A 12,278-nucleotide genomic window follows, 5' to 3' on the forward strand; every position below is an offset into this window, starting at 1 on the left:
CAACCCTGATGCCACATGCAGAGGGATACAGCAGTCCCTGGTGGTCCAGGGGACCACCCCCCCTTCCCCCCCCTTTGCAGGTTCCCTGTGCTGCTTCTCCTCTCTAGATAATGGGGTGGGGGGGCAGGGACAGAAGCGACCACCCGCATTGTCTGTTCTTTGCACTTGACTGCTGTAAATGCTCCAGCTGCTTGGGTGCTTTTGGGAATGGAGGCGATGAAAAGGACTGCCCGGGCTGCGAGTGGGGAAAGGGCAGGGCAATGTAAGCCCTGTGCCCCCAGTAAGTAGTTGCTGCCTGCGGCTGGTCTCTACTGGGCTGAGCTGTCAGTCGTCCCTCATTCAGCTGATGCTCAGAAGAGGATTGTTGCGGGGATGCTGCTGCCCGGCAACCAAAATTCGGTACTACAGCTCGGAAGCTGCAAAGGTGCGGTGGTGCCCCTGTAACGGCACCCATGGTGTAATGAACGAGTTAACTTTGTTCATGAAATTGGGAAGGGAGAAGAGACATATTGAAAGTTAGCAGATGCCTTGTGTAAATAACAAAGCTTGCTTAATTGGTGCGTAAAGGTCACGGGAAGAGGGCAACGGCTATAACTTACTAGCTAAGGAGGGAAAAAAACAACAGCTGTAATCTACCAGATAAGGGGATGGACTCTGCCAAAACTGTACTTTTTCACATCAGAAGACATTCTACATCAAAAGGCACTCGTCCTTGAGAAGATAGACCAAATCTGCTTAGTAACAGACCTGCATGAATGAAGAAAGAAGAAACAGGACAAGGCGGAGACTTGCAAGAAAGAGGTGCATGAACTGTATATAAGGAATGTAACTATAACATAAAGTTGTGAGCTTGTGGCGGAGCACTGCATCCCCGGCTGCCCAGCGCTGTTTTGCTCTCTTATCGCTTGCTAATAAATTCGACTTTTTTTATTCACTATAAATTGGCTCCTCCAGTTTGTCACGAGTGTCTATAACAAATTTGGTGCTGTGACTCGGATCCAGGTTCTTTGGTGCGGGCCTTCACAAGCGGGGAGGCGCCCTATCCCCGGATAGCCCCGTCTTGAGGAGGTGCCGCCACCACACCCTGGACCCGCGAACCCCTTTAAATTATGATAATTGAGCAAAAGAACCTGCAGGACCCCTTAAATTTTGTGCACGAAGACCAAGCGAAGACCCCAGGAGCGGGTAAGTATATGAGTTGTGAGCCGTTTGGTTGGGGTGGTTATCCCGAGGTGCGACTGTGTGAGAGGTCTCTCTGAGATTACACGAGTGCAGACCCTCCAGTAGTGCAGTTCTCGTAGCCCGCAAGGGAGCGAGTCACGACCGAGGGGAAGTGAGTGTGTGTGTGGATAAGGGCACCTTGGAAGATGGGACAGAGGAAAAGCAAGCCCTCTGGATCCATGGGGATGGGGAAGAAAGATAAGTTACCAGGCACACCCTGATAGTTCCTTAGGGCTGATGATAAGATATTGGGACAGTTCACCAAAGAGAAAAGTCTAAAGAAAAAATGATTAATTATTGTATTGAGATTTGGGGTGGGAAACCTCTCCGCAATCCTCATATACTCTGGCCCGTGTTCGGGTCTTCTGAGGATTGGATATGTCAAGCTCTGAATGTATATGTGAACCAAAAAGAACCTTTTAGTTTAGAAGAAAGTGAATATGCCAGCCTCTGGATAATATCCTCGGCTAGAAATTATATTTTTGCCTTAACTGAAAAGAAAAAGACGAAGGGACCCCCACGTGAACAGTGGGACCCAACTAACCAACCCTCCCCACCCCCGTATGTCCCGGCTCCGAATCCCCCGCCATCCCCAAATCCATCACCCCCTCCATCCCCACCCCGAATATATCCTCAATTACCCACTCACCTGACCCCTTCTGCCCCGGTAAAAACAGAGGGGATGAAAAATCAAAGTGGGACTCAGAGAGACCAGAAAACAACATATTTTTTGCCCCTAAGAGAAGCTGCCATGGGGGGAAATCAGGGTGGAGTAGGATTTGTATCGGTACTCATAAATTCTGGGGATGTCTGAGAATTTAAGAAGGAAATGAGAAGTTTACTCGAGGACCCTCTAAGGGTCTCCGAAAGACTAGATCAATTTTTAGACCCTAGTGTTTACACCTGGGATGAAATTCAGGCTATCTTAAGAATACTCTTCACATCTGAAGAAAGGGATATGACTAGGAGATCAGGGATGAGACACTGGGACCAAAGACATCAACATAGGCCCCAGGGAGATGTGAAATAGCCCCTACAGAAACCAAGTTGGAACCATCAAGTTGCAGGAGATTGTGAGTGATTTGAGAGACATGGTGATTTGGGGAGTGCGGGAAACGGTTCCCAGAGGTCAGGATGTAAATGGAGCCTTCGGTGAGTGTCGGAGGGGATATGAAGCTCTGACTGACTAGTTGGAAAGACTGGAGAGAGGTTTGCAGTTGTGTTCTGGAGTTGGCCCTGATGCAGCCGTGGGTCAAGCCCTGCTGAGGACAGAGTTTGTGGCTGGATTGTAAGTGGACATAAGAAAGAAATTAGAGAAGTTAAAAGACTGGCAGGACAAAGGGTTAGATGAGTTGTTGAGGGAGACTCAGAAGGTGTACGTATGTGGAGATGAGGAAAGCCGACTGGACCGGAAAGTAGAGAAGCAGAAGTTGAATGCTATTGTTGTGAGAAGAGAGGGCACTTGAAGCGGAGTTGTGAAAGGAAACAGTAGGATGAACAGATGTTTGGAGGTGAATGGGGGGGTCAGGAGCTCTGCTTATTGGGGACTGGAACATCTACGGAGCCCCGAGTGGAATTGAAGTTGAGTCCCCAAAGGGAGGGAGTGCAGTTTTTGGTGGCTGCAGGGGCCGAAGGATCCACCGTTCAGGGGCTGCCCTCCGGCTACACCCTTGCTGGGAACACCGTGAATATTGTAGGTGCAAAAGGGAAACCTTTTGAGGTCCTTGGTGATTTGCTCTGGCTCCCTGGGGCGGAATACGGTTTGTTAAGAAGGGATTTGATTTTGAAATTGAACTTGAGCATTCAGGGTCAGGGAGAGGAGTCCGGCTCCGTGCGGTCGCGGCGGAGCCGGCGCTGCAGTGGCAGCGGACAACGTCCTTTGTTGCAGCAGCAGCGGCGGCGGCAGCCCCCCCCCCCCCCCCCGGCAACGGCCGCCGCCTCTCCTCGCGCCGCGGGGCTGTAATGAAAGTCAACTCTGTAAACAGCCAAAGAGAGTGGGGCTTTCTGTGCGACTGCTGTATCGCTATCGATGACAACAATTCAGATGCACTGTGCTACCACAAGGGTTCACAGAGTCACCAAATCTATTTGGACAAACTTTAGAGAAAATTTTACAAGATTTCACTTCTACCCAGAGAAGTCAAGTTATTACAGTATGTGGATGATCTATTAATAGCAGGAGAAACTAAAGAAGGAACCCAAGAAACCACTATGAAATTGTAAAACCCCCACAAACTAAAAAGGAAATTTGACAAATATTGGGATTACTAAGATATTGTAAACTATAGCTTAAAAACTACAGTGAAAAGGTGAAATTAACTAATAACCAACTTAAATGGTCTACAAAAGATGATCAAAAATTAGAGGAAATAAAAAGGGCATTAATACAGACACCTGTATTAAGCCTCACAGATTAAAAAAAAAAAAGAAAAAAAAGAAAAAAAAAAAGAGAACTTTTTTTGTGTGTGTAAATAGTCCTTACTCAAAACTGGGCAGGAATTAAGAAACCCATGAGGTACTGTTCTAAGTTACTTGATCCAGTAAGCAGAGAATGCCCTACTTGTCTCCAAGCTTTAGTCACTACGGCGTTATTAATAGAAAAAGTTAGAAAGATTACCTTTAGTACCCCTTTAAAGGTATATACTCCACATAATGTCAGAAGTGTTTACAACAGAAAGTGAAAAAATGGCTAACAGATAGCTGGATCCTAAAATATGAAGCAATATTAATTAACTCCCCCAATTTAAAACTGAGAGTAACCTCGGCTCAGAATCCAACACATTTTGTTTGGAAAACCATCAAAGAAATTACAACATAACTGCTTAGAGGTAATTGAGACCCAGACTAAAGTGAGACAATAATTAATAAGGACCTAAAACATGTAAAATCAGGTCCTCTAAACCCATCATAGTCAGCTCAGGCTTGTGAGCTGTATGCCCCATAAAGGGCCCTAGAATTAATTAAAAAAAAAAAAAGGGGGACTATATTTACAGATTACAAAAATACATATGGAGTAGTTCACACTTTTGGAAAAATTTGAAAAGAAAAAGGTTTAATTAATACTCAAGGGAGAAATCTTATACATCAGAAATTAATAAGAAAAATTTTAAGAACATTAAGAAAACCAAAAGAGATAACAATAGTACACGAGAGAACATCAAGAGAAATTAGATTACCGAATCAGAGAAAATAATTTGTCAAATAGAGAGACCCAGGAAACAGCCCTGAGGACTCAGATCACCAAAAGTAACATAGTAGTTTTCTTTATGTTCCTATATAATAGTTCTAAGAGTAAAATATGTTACTCTGCTGTAAAACTTCTGTGACAAGGAATTGTGTTTTGCCTCTGAATATTTAAGGTTGCCAGTAAACTATTCTTGTTGGCAGGGCAGATTTTTCACACTGCTTGGGACCCACAAAGATCTATAATTTGCTATTATGTTTCTGCATGCAGCCTCTGCATCATGTGGGAGCAAAGAAATGCTCCTGCTGCCTTGCAGCCCTGCCACTCCACAAGTCCCAGGATACCTCGGAGCTCTGCACATCCACATCGGTTCTCCTTGGGTGGACATTCCCAGAAGAATTACGCTGCTGTGAGCATGCAAAGCTGTGTAATTCAAGCCACTTGAAGGAGACACAAAAAATTTGCACATTTTCTCCTTAATAAACAGTCCCTCTGGACACAGAAGTCACAGACTGTCTCTGCTCAGCAGCACGTGGGATAACTGCGCATCAGTCACATCCTACACTTTCTGCGTGTTGTTTCTTTCTTTTGCAGCACTTACAGATATCTACTGGGGAATATGGTAATCCCAAAACACTGCTGCCTCCATGCTACACGATTTATCATTCATCAACATTAGCTGTGTTCATGCATTATAAAGTACTGGCTTATTTGTACAGGAAGGAAAGACAAATTAGGAAGTTTGTGTACTAACATTTTACCTGCCCTGGCTTACTGGATCAAGTAACTTGGAACAGTACCTCACGGGTTTCTTAATTCCTGCCCAGTTTTGAGTAAGGACTATTTACACACACAAAAAAAGTTCTCTTTTTTTTTTTCTTTTTTTTCTTTTTTTTTTTTTAATCTGTGAGGCTTAATACAGGTGTCTGTATTAATGCCCTTTTTATTTCCTCTAATTTTTGATCATCTTTTGTAGACCATTTAAGTTGGTTATTAGTTAATTTCACCTTTTCACTGTAGTTTTTAAGCTATAGTTTACAATATCTTAGTAATCCCAATATTTGTCAAATTTCCTTTTTAGTTTGTGGGGGTTTTACAATTTCATAGTGGTTTCTTGGGTTCCTTCTTTAGTTTCTCCTGCTATTAATAGATCATCCACATACTGTAATAACTTGACTTCTCTGGGTAGAAGTGAAATCTTGTAAAATTTTCTCTAAAGTTTGTCCAAATAGATTTGGTGACTCTGTGAACCCTTGTGGTAGCACAGTGCATCTGAATTGTTGTCATCGATAGCGATACAGCAGTCGCACAGAAAGCCCCACTCTCTTTGGCTGTTTACAGAGTTGACTTTCATTACAGCCCCGCGGCGCGAGGAGAGGCGGCGGCCGTTGCCGGGGGGGGGGGGGGGGGCTGCCGCCGCCGCTGCTGCTGCAACAAAGGACGTTGTCCGCTGCCACTGCAGCGCCGGCTCCGCCGCGACCGCACGGAGCCGGACTCCTCTCCCTGACCCTGAATGCTCAAGTTCAATTTCAAAATCAAATCCCTTCTTAACAAACCGTATTCCGCCCCAGGGAGCCAGAGCAAATCACCAAGGACCTCAAAAGGTTTCCCTTTTGCACCTACAATATTCACGGTGTTCCCAGCAAGGGTGTAGCCGGAGGGCAGCCCCTGAACGGTGGATCCTTCGGCCCCTGCAGCCACCAAAAACTGCACTCCCTCCCTTTGGGGACTCAACTTCAATTCCACTCGGGGCTCCGTAGATGTTCCAGTCCCCAATAAGCAGAGCTCCTGACCCCCCCATTCACCTCCAAACATCTGTTCATCCTACTGTTTCCTTTCACAACTCCGCTTCAAGTGCCCTCTCTTCTCACAACAATAGCATTCAACTTCTGCTTCTCTACTTTCCGGTCCAGTCGGCTTTCCTCATCTCCACATACGTACACCTTCTGAGTCTCCCTCAACAACTCATCTAACCCTTTGTCCTGCCAGTCTTTTAACTTCTCTAATTTCTTTCTTATGTCCACTTACAATCCAGCCACAAACTCTGTCCTCAGCAGGGCTTGACCCACGGCTGCATCAGGGCCAACTCCAGAACACAACTGCAAACCTCTCTCCAGTCTTTCCAACTAGTCAGTCAGAGCTTCATATCCCCTCCGACACTCACCGAAGGCTCCATTTACATCCTGACCTCTGGGAACCGTTTCCCGCACTCCCCAAATCACCATGTCTCTCAAATCACTCACAATCTCCTGCAACTTGATGGTTCCAACTTGGTTTCTGTAGGGGCTATTTCACATCTCCCTGGGGCCTATGTTGATGTCTTTGGTCCCAGTGTCTCATCCCTGATCTCCTAGTCATATCCCTTTCTTCAGATGTGAAGAGTATTCTTAAGATAGCCTGAATTTCATCCCAGGTGTAAACACTAGGGTCTAAAAATTGATCTAGTCTTTCGGAGACCCTTAGAGGGTCCTCGAGTAAACTTCTCATTTCCTTCTTAAATTCTCAGACATCCCCAGAATTTATGAGTACCGATACAAATCCTACTCCACCCTGATTTCCCCCCATGGCAGCTTCTCTTAGGGGCAAAAAATATGTTGTTTTCTGGTCTCTCTGAGTCCCACTTTGATTTTTCATCCCCTCTGTTTTTACCGGGGCAGAAGGGGTCAGGTGAGTGGGTAATTGAGGATATATTCGGGGTGGGGATGGAGGGGGTGATGGATTTGGGGATGGCGGGGGATTCGGAGCCGGGACATACGGGGGTGGGGAGGGTTGGTTAGTTGGGTCCCACTGTTCACGTGGGGGTCCCTTCGTCTTTTTCTTTTCAGTTAAGGCAAAAATATAATTTCTAGCCGAGGATATTATCCAGAGGCTGGCATATTCACTTTCTTCTAAACTAAAAGGTTCTTTTTGGTTCACATATACATTCAGAGCTTGACATATCCAATCCTCAGAAGACCCGAACACGGGCCAGAGTATATGAGGATTGCGGAGAGGTTTCCCACCCCAAATCTCAATACAATAATTAATCATTTTTTCTTTAGACTTTTCTCTTTGGTGAACTGTCCCAATATCTTATCATCAGCCCTAAGGAACTATCAGGGTGTGCCTGGTAACTTATCTTTCTTCCCCATCCCCATGGATCCAGAGGGCTTGCTTTTCCTCTGTCCCATCTTCCAAGGTGCCCTTATCCACACACACACTCACTTCCCCTCGGTCGTGACTCGCTCCCTTGCGGGCTACGAGAACTGCACTACTGGAGGGTCTGCACTCGTGTAATCTCAGAGAGACCTCTCACACAGTCGCACCTCGGGATAACCACCCCAACCAAACGGCTCACAACTCATATACTTACCCGCTCCTGGGGTCTTCGCTTGGTCTTCGTGCACAAAATTTAAGGGGTCCTGCAGGTTCTTTTGCTCAATTATCATAATTTAAAGGGGTTCGCGGGTCCAGGGTGTGGTGGCGGCACCTCCTCAAGACGGGGCTATCCGGGGATAGGGCGCCTCCCCGCTTGTGAAGGCCCGCACCAAAGAACCTGGATCCGAGTCACAGCACCAAATTTGTTATAGACACTCGTGACAAACTGGAGGAGCCAATTTATAGTGAATAAAAAAAGTCGAATTTATTAGCAAGCGATAAGAGAGCAAAACAGCGCTGGGCAGCCGGGGATGCAGTGCTCCGCCACAAGCTCACAACTTTATGTTATAGTTACATTCCTTATATACAGTTCATGCACCTCTTTCTTGCAAGTCTCCGCCTTGTCCTGTTTCTTCTTTCTTCATTCATGCAGGTCTGTTACTAAGCAGATTTGGTCTATCTTCTCAAGGACGAGTGCCTTTTGATGTAGAATGTCTTCTGATGTGAAAAAGTACAGTTTTGGCAGAGTCCATCCCCTTATCTGGTAGATTACAGCTGTTGTTTTTTTCCCTCCTTAGCTAGTAAGTTATAGCCGTTGCCCTCTTCCCGTGACCTTTACGCACCAATTAAGCAAGCTTTGTTATTTACACAAGGCATCTGCTAACTTTCAATATGTCTCTTCTCCCTTCCCAATTTCATGAACAAAGTTAACTCGTTCATTACACCATGGGTGCCGTTACAGGGGCACCACCGCACCTTTGCAGCTTCCGAGCTGTAGTACCGAATTTTGGTTGCCGGGCAGCAGCATCCCCGCAACAATCCTCTTCTGAGCATCAGCTGAATGAGGGACGACTGACAGCTCAGCCCAGTAGAGACCAGCCGCAGGCAGCAACTACTTACTGGGGGCACAGGGCTTACATTGCCCTGCCCTTTCCCCACTCGCAGCCCGGGCAGTCCTTTTCATCGCCTCCATTCCCAAAAGCACCCAAGCAGCTGGAGCATTTACAGCAGTCAAGTGCAAAGAACAGACAATGCGGGTGGTCGCTTCTGTCCCTGCCCCCCCCCCCCATTATCTAGAGAGGAGAAGCAGCACAGGGAACCTGCAAAGGGGGGGGAAGGGGGGGTGGTCCCCTGGACCACCAGGGACTGCTGTATCCCTCTGCATGTGGCATCAGGGTTGCGGGAGTGACAGCAGCCAGTCAACAGATGCTGGCGAGAGGTTTAAAACAAAAAATAACGCCTGGTTCAGCTGACAGCCTGAAGGCAGGCCACAAGAGACCCAAAGCTGCTTTGTGCCAGAGGGGCAGCTCTGTTCGGCAGGAAACGCTGCGTCCCAGAGCACCAGATGCAAGCGGCCCACCTGCAAGTGAGCGATACCCTGGCGACCCTGGGGCTTAGTTGGGGTGGGCGCACCTCTGTGCTATCAGAACTCTGCTCTAATCCTGCACGCACGCAAGGCTTCTTGCACAGGCTTGTCTCTTATCGAAGAGACGCTGCACGGTGTTACTTACCGCCCTGCCCTCCGGCGTGCAAAGTGATCAGACGTGAAGCAGGGAAAGCAAAGAGGCATGTCGGGATATTAGATGTCCTCAGCAGATAACCATAGAGCCCTCGAGGTTCCATCTTTGCTCCCTACAGGAGCGTGGCTCCGCACTCCTTGCCGCTCCTGCCAGCAAGCGTCACAATTGCCCTTTGCTGCTGCCTGCAACACGCAGTACCTGCACGGCCCAAGTACTGCTGCTTACAGAGCAAGAGGCGCTCGCTATAAGGCAGCAATGAAGAACAAGAACAGGCCGTCAAGGTGGCAGGAGGAACATAGAGAGCCTCCAGCATTAGCCAGGCAGGGCTTGCAACTCACCTCATGTCGTGGTTTAACACCAGCCGGCACCAAAGCCCCACATAACCGCTCACTCGCTCCCCCACCCTCGGTGGGACGGGGAGACAATCGGAAAGGCAAAAGTGAGAAAACTTGTGGCTTGAAACGAAAACAGTTTAATCATTTAAAAGAAACAACAACTTGTAAGGAAAAGAAACAAAAATGACAGAGAATGGGGTGCAGACAGCATGCCAGGGGTCTGGAGCCTGATGGATGATGGGCGGGGGGGGGGGGGGGGGGGCATGGAATATGGGGGGGGGAAAGGAAGCGGGGGTGGACGGGACAGGACGGGAGATAGAAGAGCAAGGGATGCGGGGGGAAACAACTCGCATGGGTTAAAAAAAACTCGCATGGGTGAAGGGGGTGGGCTGGAGCAGCAGGGGCCATATGGGGGAGAAACACAAGGGAGAGGGTAGGTGAGGGTACAGAGGTGCATAGGGGGACACGGGTGGGGATGACCCACCCCAGGCAGTCCACCCAGGATGATCCACAGCAGGTAACTCACCTGGGATAACCCGCAACAGAGCACCCACACCAAATCATCCACACTGGGAGGACCCCCAGCAATGCCCCTCAAACTGCCTGTGCTTCACCCCCAGTCTTCCCCAAACTGGGGAGTTTTTTGCTCTTTCAAAATACTCAGTTTGGGGTGTGTTTCAGTGCTTTTCCACAACATAAAAAGGGGTGATCTTTTGGTTGTGGTTTGTGCATGAAAATGGGGTGGGGTTTTTTGCTTTCCAGCTGCACAAATCCAGGCGGATTTGGTTTTCCCAGGAGTCCTAAATTTGTTTATTTTTTTTCCATTGCAGACCCAGAATCAGGGGGTTTGGGGTTGTCCTGGTTTCAGCTGGAATAAAGTTCATTTTCTTCTGAGTAGCTGGTACAGGGCCATTTTGGATTTAGGATGAGAACAATGTTGACAACACACCGATGCTGCAGTTGTTGCTAAGCAGTGTTTATACTAAGTCAAGGACCTTCCAGCTTCTCATACCGCCCCGCCAGCAGAGGCTGGGGGTGCACAAGAAGAGTCGCTGAGCTAAAGCAGGATTCCAGGTAAACAGGTCAGCTCGAAATACACCACTTCCTTTAAAAGTTAAGAGCGATTTGAACACTTAAAATCAGCATTTAGGCTAATCGATACCATTTTGAACACCTTCTTAGCATACAAGTAAACACTCTTGCCGGTGTTGGAAAACGTCTCCTCCCTTCCTTACAGCACTGCTGCAGGGAGATAACCCCGGGAGGCTGCAGGAGAGGTCGTACGCAATCAGAATCTACACTTAGGGATCCACCACAACAGCTACAGCCCTTGCGCTGCTGCTTTGCATCTTGGTTGGTGAATAAAGCTGAAAGTGAAGTGGAAAACTCCAAAGAGCAAAATGAAAAATAAAGAATAAATCTCAATAATTCACTTTACACTAAAAAGGTGTGCCCATGTTTCTATAGATCCAATAAAAATACTTACACTATAAAAGTATTTGATTTTCCTTTTCCATTACCTTAACTTGCACAGCTCTGAATTCATACCATTGAATTATCTCTCTCCAAAGTACACAGTTATAATGGGACTAGGGTTTTTTGTGTGTGTGTGTTACATAACGCAGAGGGACACCTGGCCAGCTGAGCTGCCCAGGAGAGGTGCTACTGAACTGCCAGGGAAACGCACCATTGAAAGCCAGACAGAAAGAAAGTACTTCAGAGCACTCAATCAAAACATCAGGGAAAAAAAACCCCATAACATTCAGTTGCCTCTCTTTTTAAATGTTTAGAAAAATACCTAATCTGCCTAACAAATCATACACTACAGCTATTTGGCAGTTACAGTTTAAACAATGCAAGTCAATTTGTAAAATCCCCAGTGCTGCAATACCTCAGACTACCAAAAAGGACTGGCAGATTTCCTAATGCTTTTGGCAGTACTGAAGCATGCAGAGCAACACGTTTTCATGTTATCTCAACTGTTACAACTGAGAAACCAAAGACCAGTGATGCCATCAACTTTAGGAAGATGGGCTGTGCTTGGGTCTTTGGAAGGAAATTAACTTTTTTTTTTTTTTTTTCTTTTTTTAGAGAGTGAAAAGTCTCATTACTGATGACTTCTACTGTCAAGTCGATCACCTCTGAAGATCCACTCTGATGGGAAGTTCATAAAACAAAATTTCTTTGAGAGAGAAAGACTTCCATTTTGGAAAAATCTCTTTCCAACTGAAGTCAAAATTACACACTGTAGGTTAAAGGAAAAAATACATTACTGAAGCAGTAACTCATCAAAACCACCTCAGGACTCACTGTCACTAGTTACAAGGCTGCTAATGCTTCCTGGGAAAGCCTGGAAAACACACAGATGCGACACCCATTTGTCCCGTTTTGTCCACGTCTCTTCTTTGACCTTGATTGCTTTTAGTACAGATGCTAATTATCTCAGTAACATTTTTGAGTACTCCTGTAAGATATTTTAAAAAACTCATTGACTGTAAAAGCATAAAGGTTTTATCATGAAAACAAAGTCTGTTTCTTCTGAACAGCTGAACACTTACAAACAGTTTCTTCCCTCTTTTAGTACAAAATTATTTTCACAGTATCATTTACTAGCAAGCACACAGAAACAGAAGAATATGCTTTCAGGAAGAGAAAATAAAC

General features: G+C 46.5%; 1 protein-coding gene and 1 long non-coding RNA gene across 11 annotated transcripts in view; one reads left to right on the forward strand and one right to left on the reverse strand.

Moving 5' to 3' along the window:
* Positions 1 to 12,278, forward strand: part of LOC126040407 (carbohydrate sulfotransferase 5-like) — a 66,939-nt gene that overhangs the window by 31,759 nt on the left and 22,902 nt on the right. The gene's annotated exons all lie outside the window — the stretch shown is intronic.
* Positions 8,027 to 9,742, reverse strand: LOC126040419 (uncharacterized). The gene is made up of 3 exons (XR_007506647.1): positions 9,621 to 9,742; positions 9,274 to 9,524; positions 8,027 to 8,260 (listed from the first exon to the last, which is right to left on the reverse strand). It is a non-coding gene; the product is annotated as an uncharacterized LOC126040419 (long non-coding RNA).

This window comes from Accipiter gentilis, chromosome 7, assembly GCF_929443795.1.
Source record: "Accipiter gentilis chromosome 7, bAccGen1.1, whole genome shotgun sequence".
In the NCBI taxonomy this organism is placed as follows: domain Eukaryota; kingdom Metazoa; phylum Chordata; class Aves; order Accipitriformes; family Accipitridae; genus Astur; species Astur gentilis.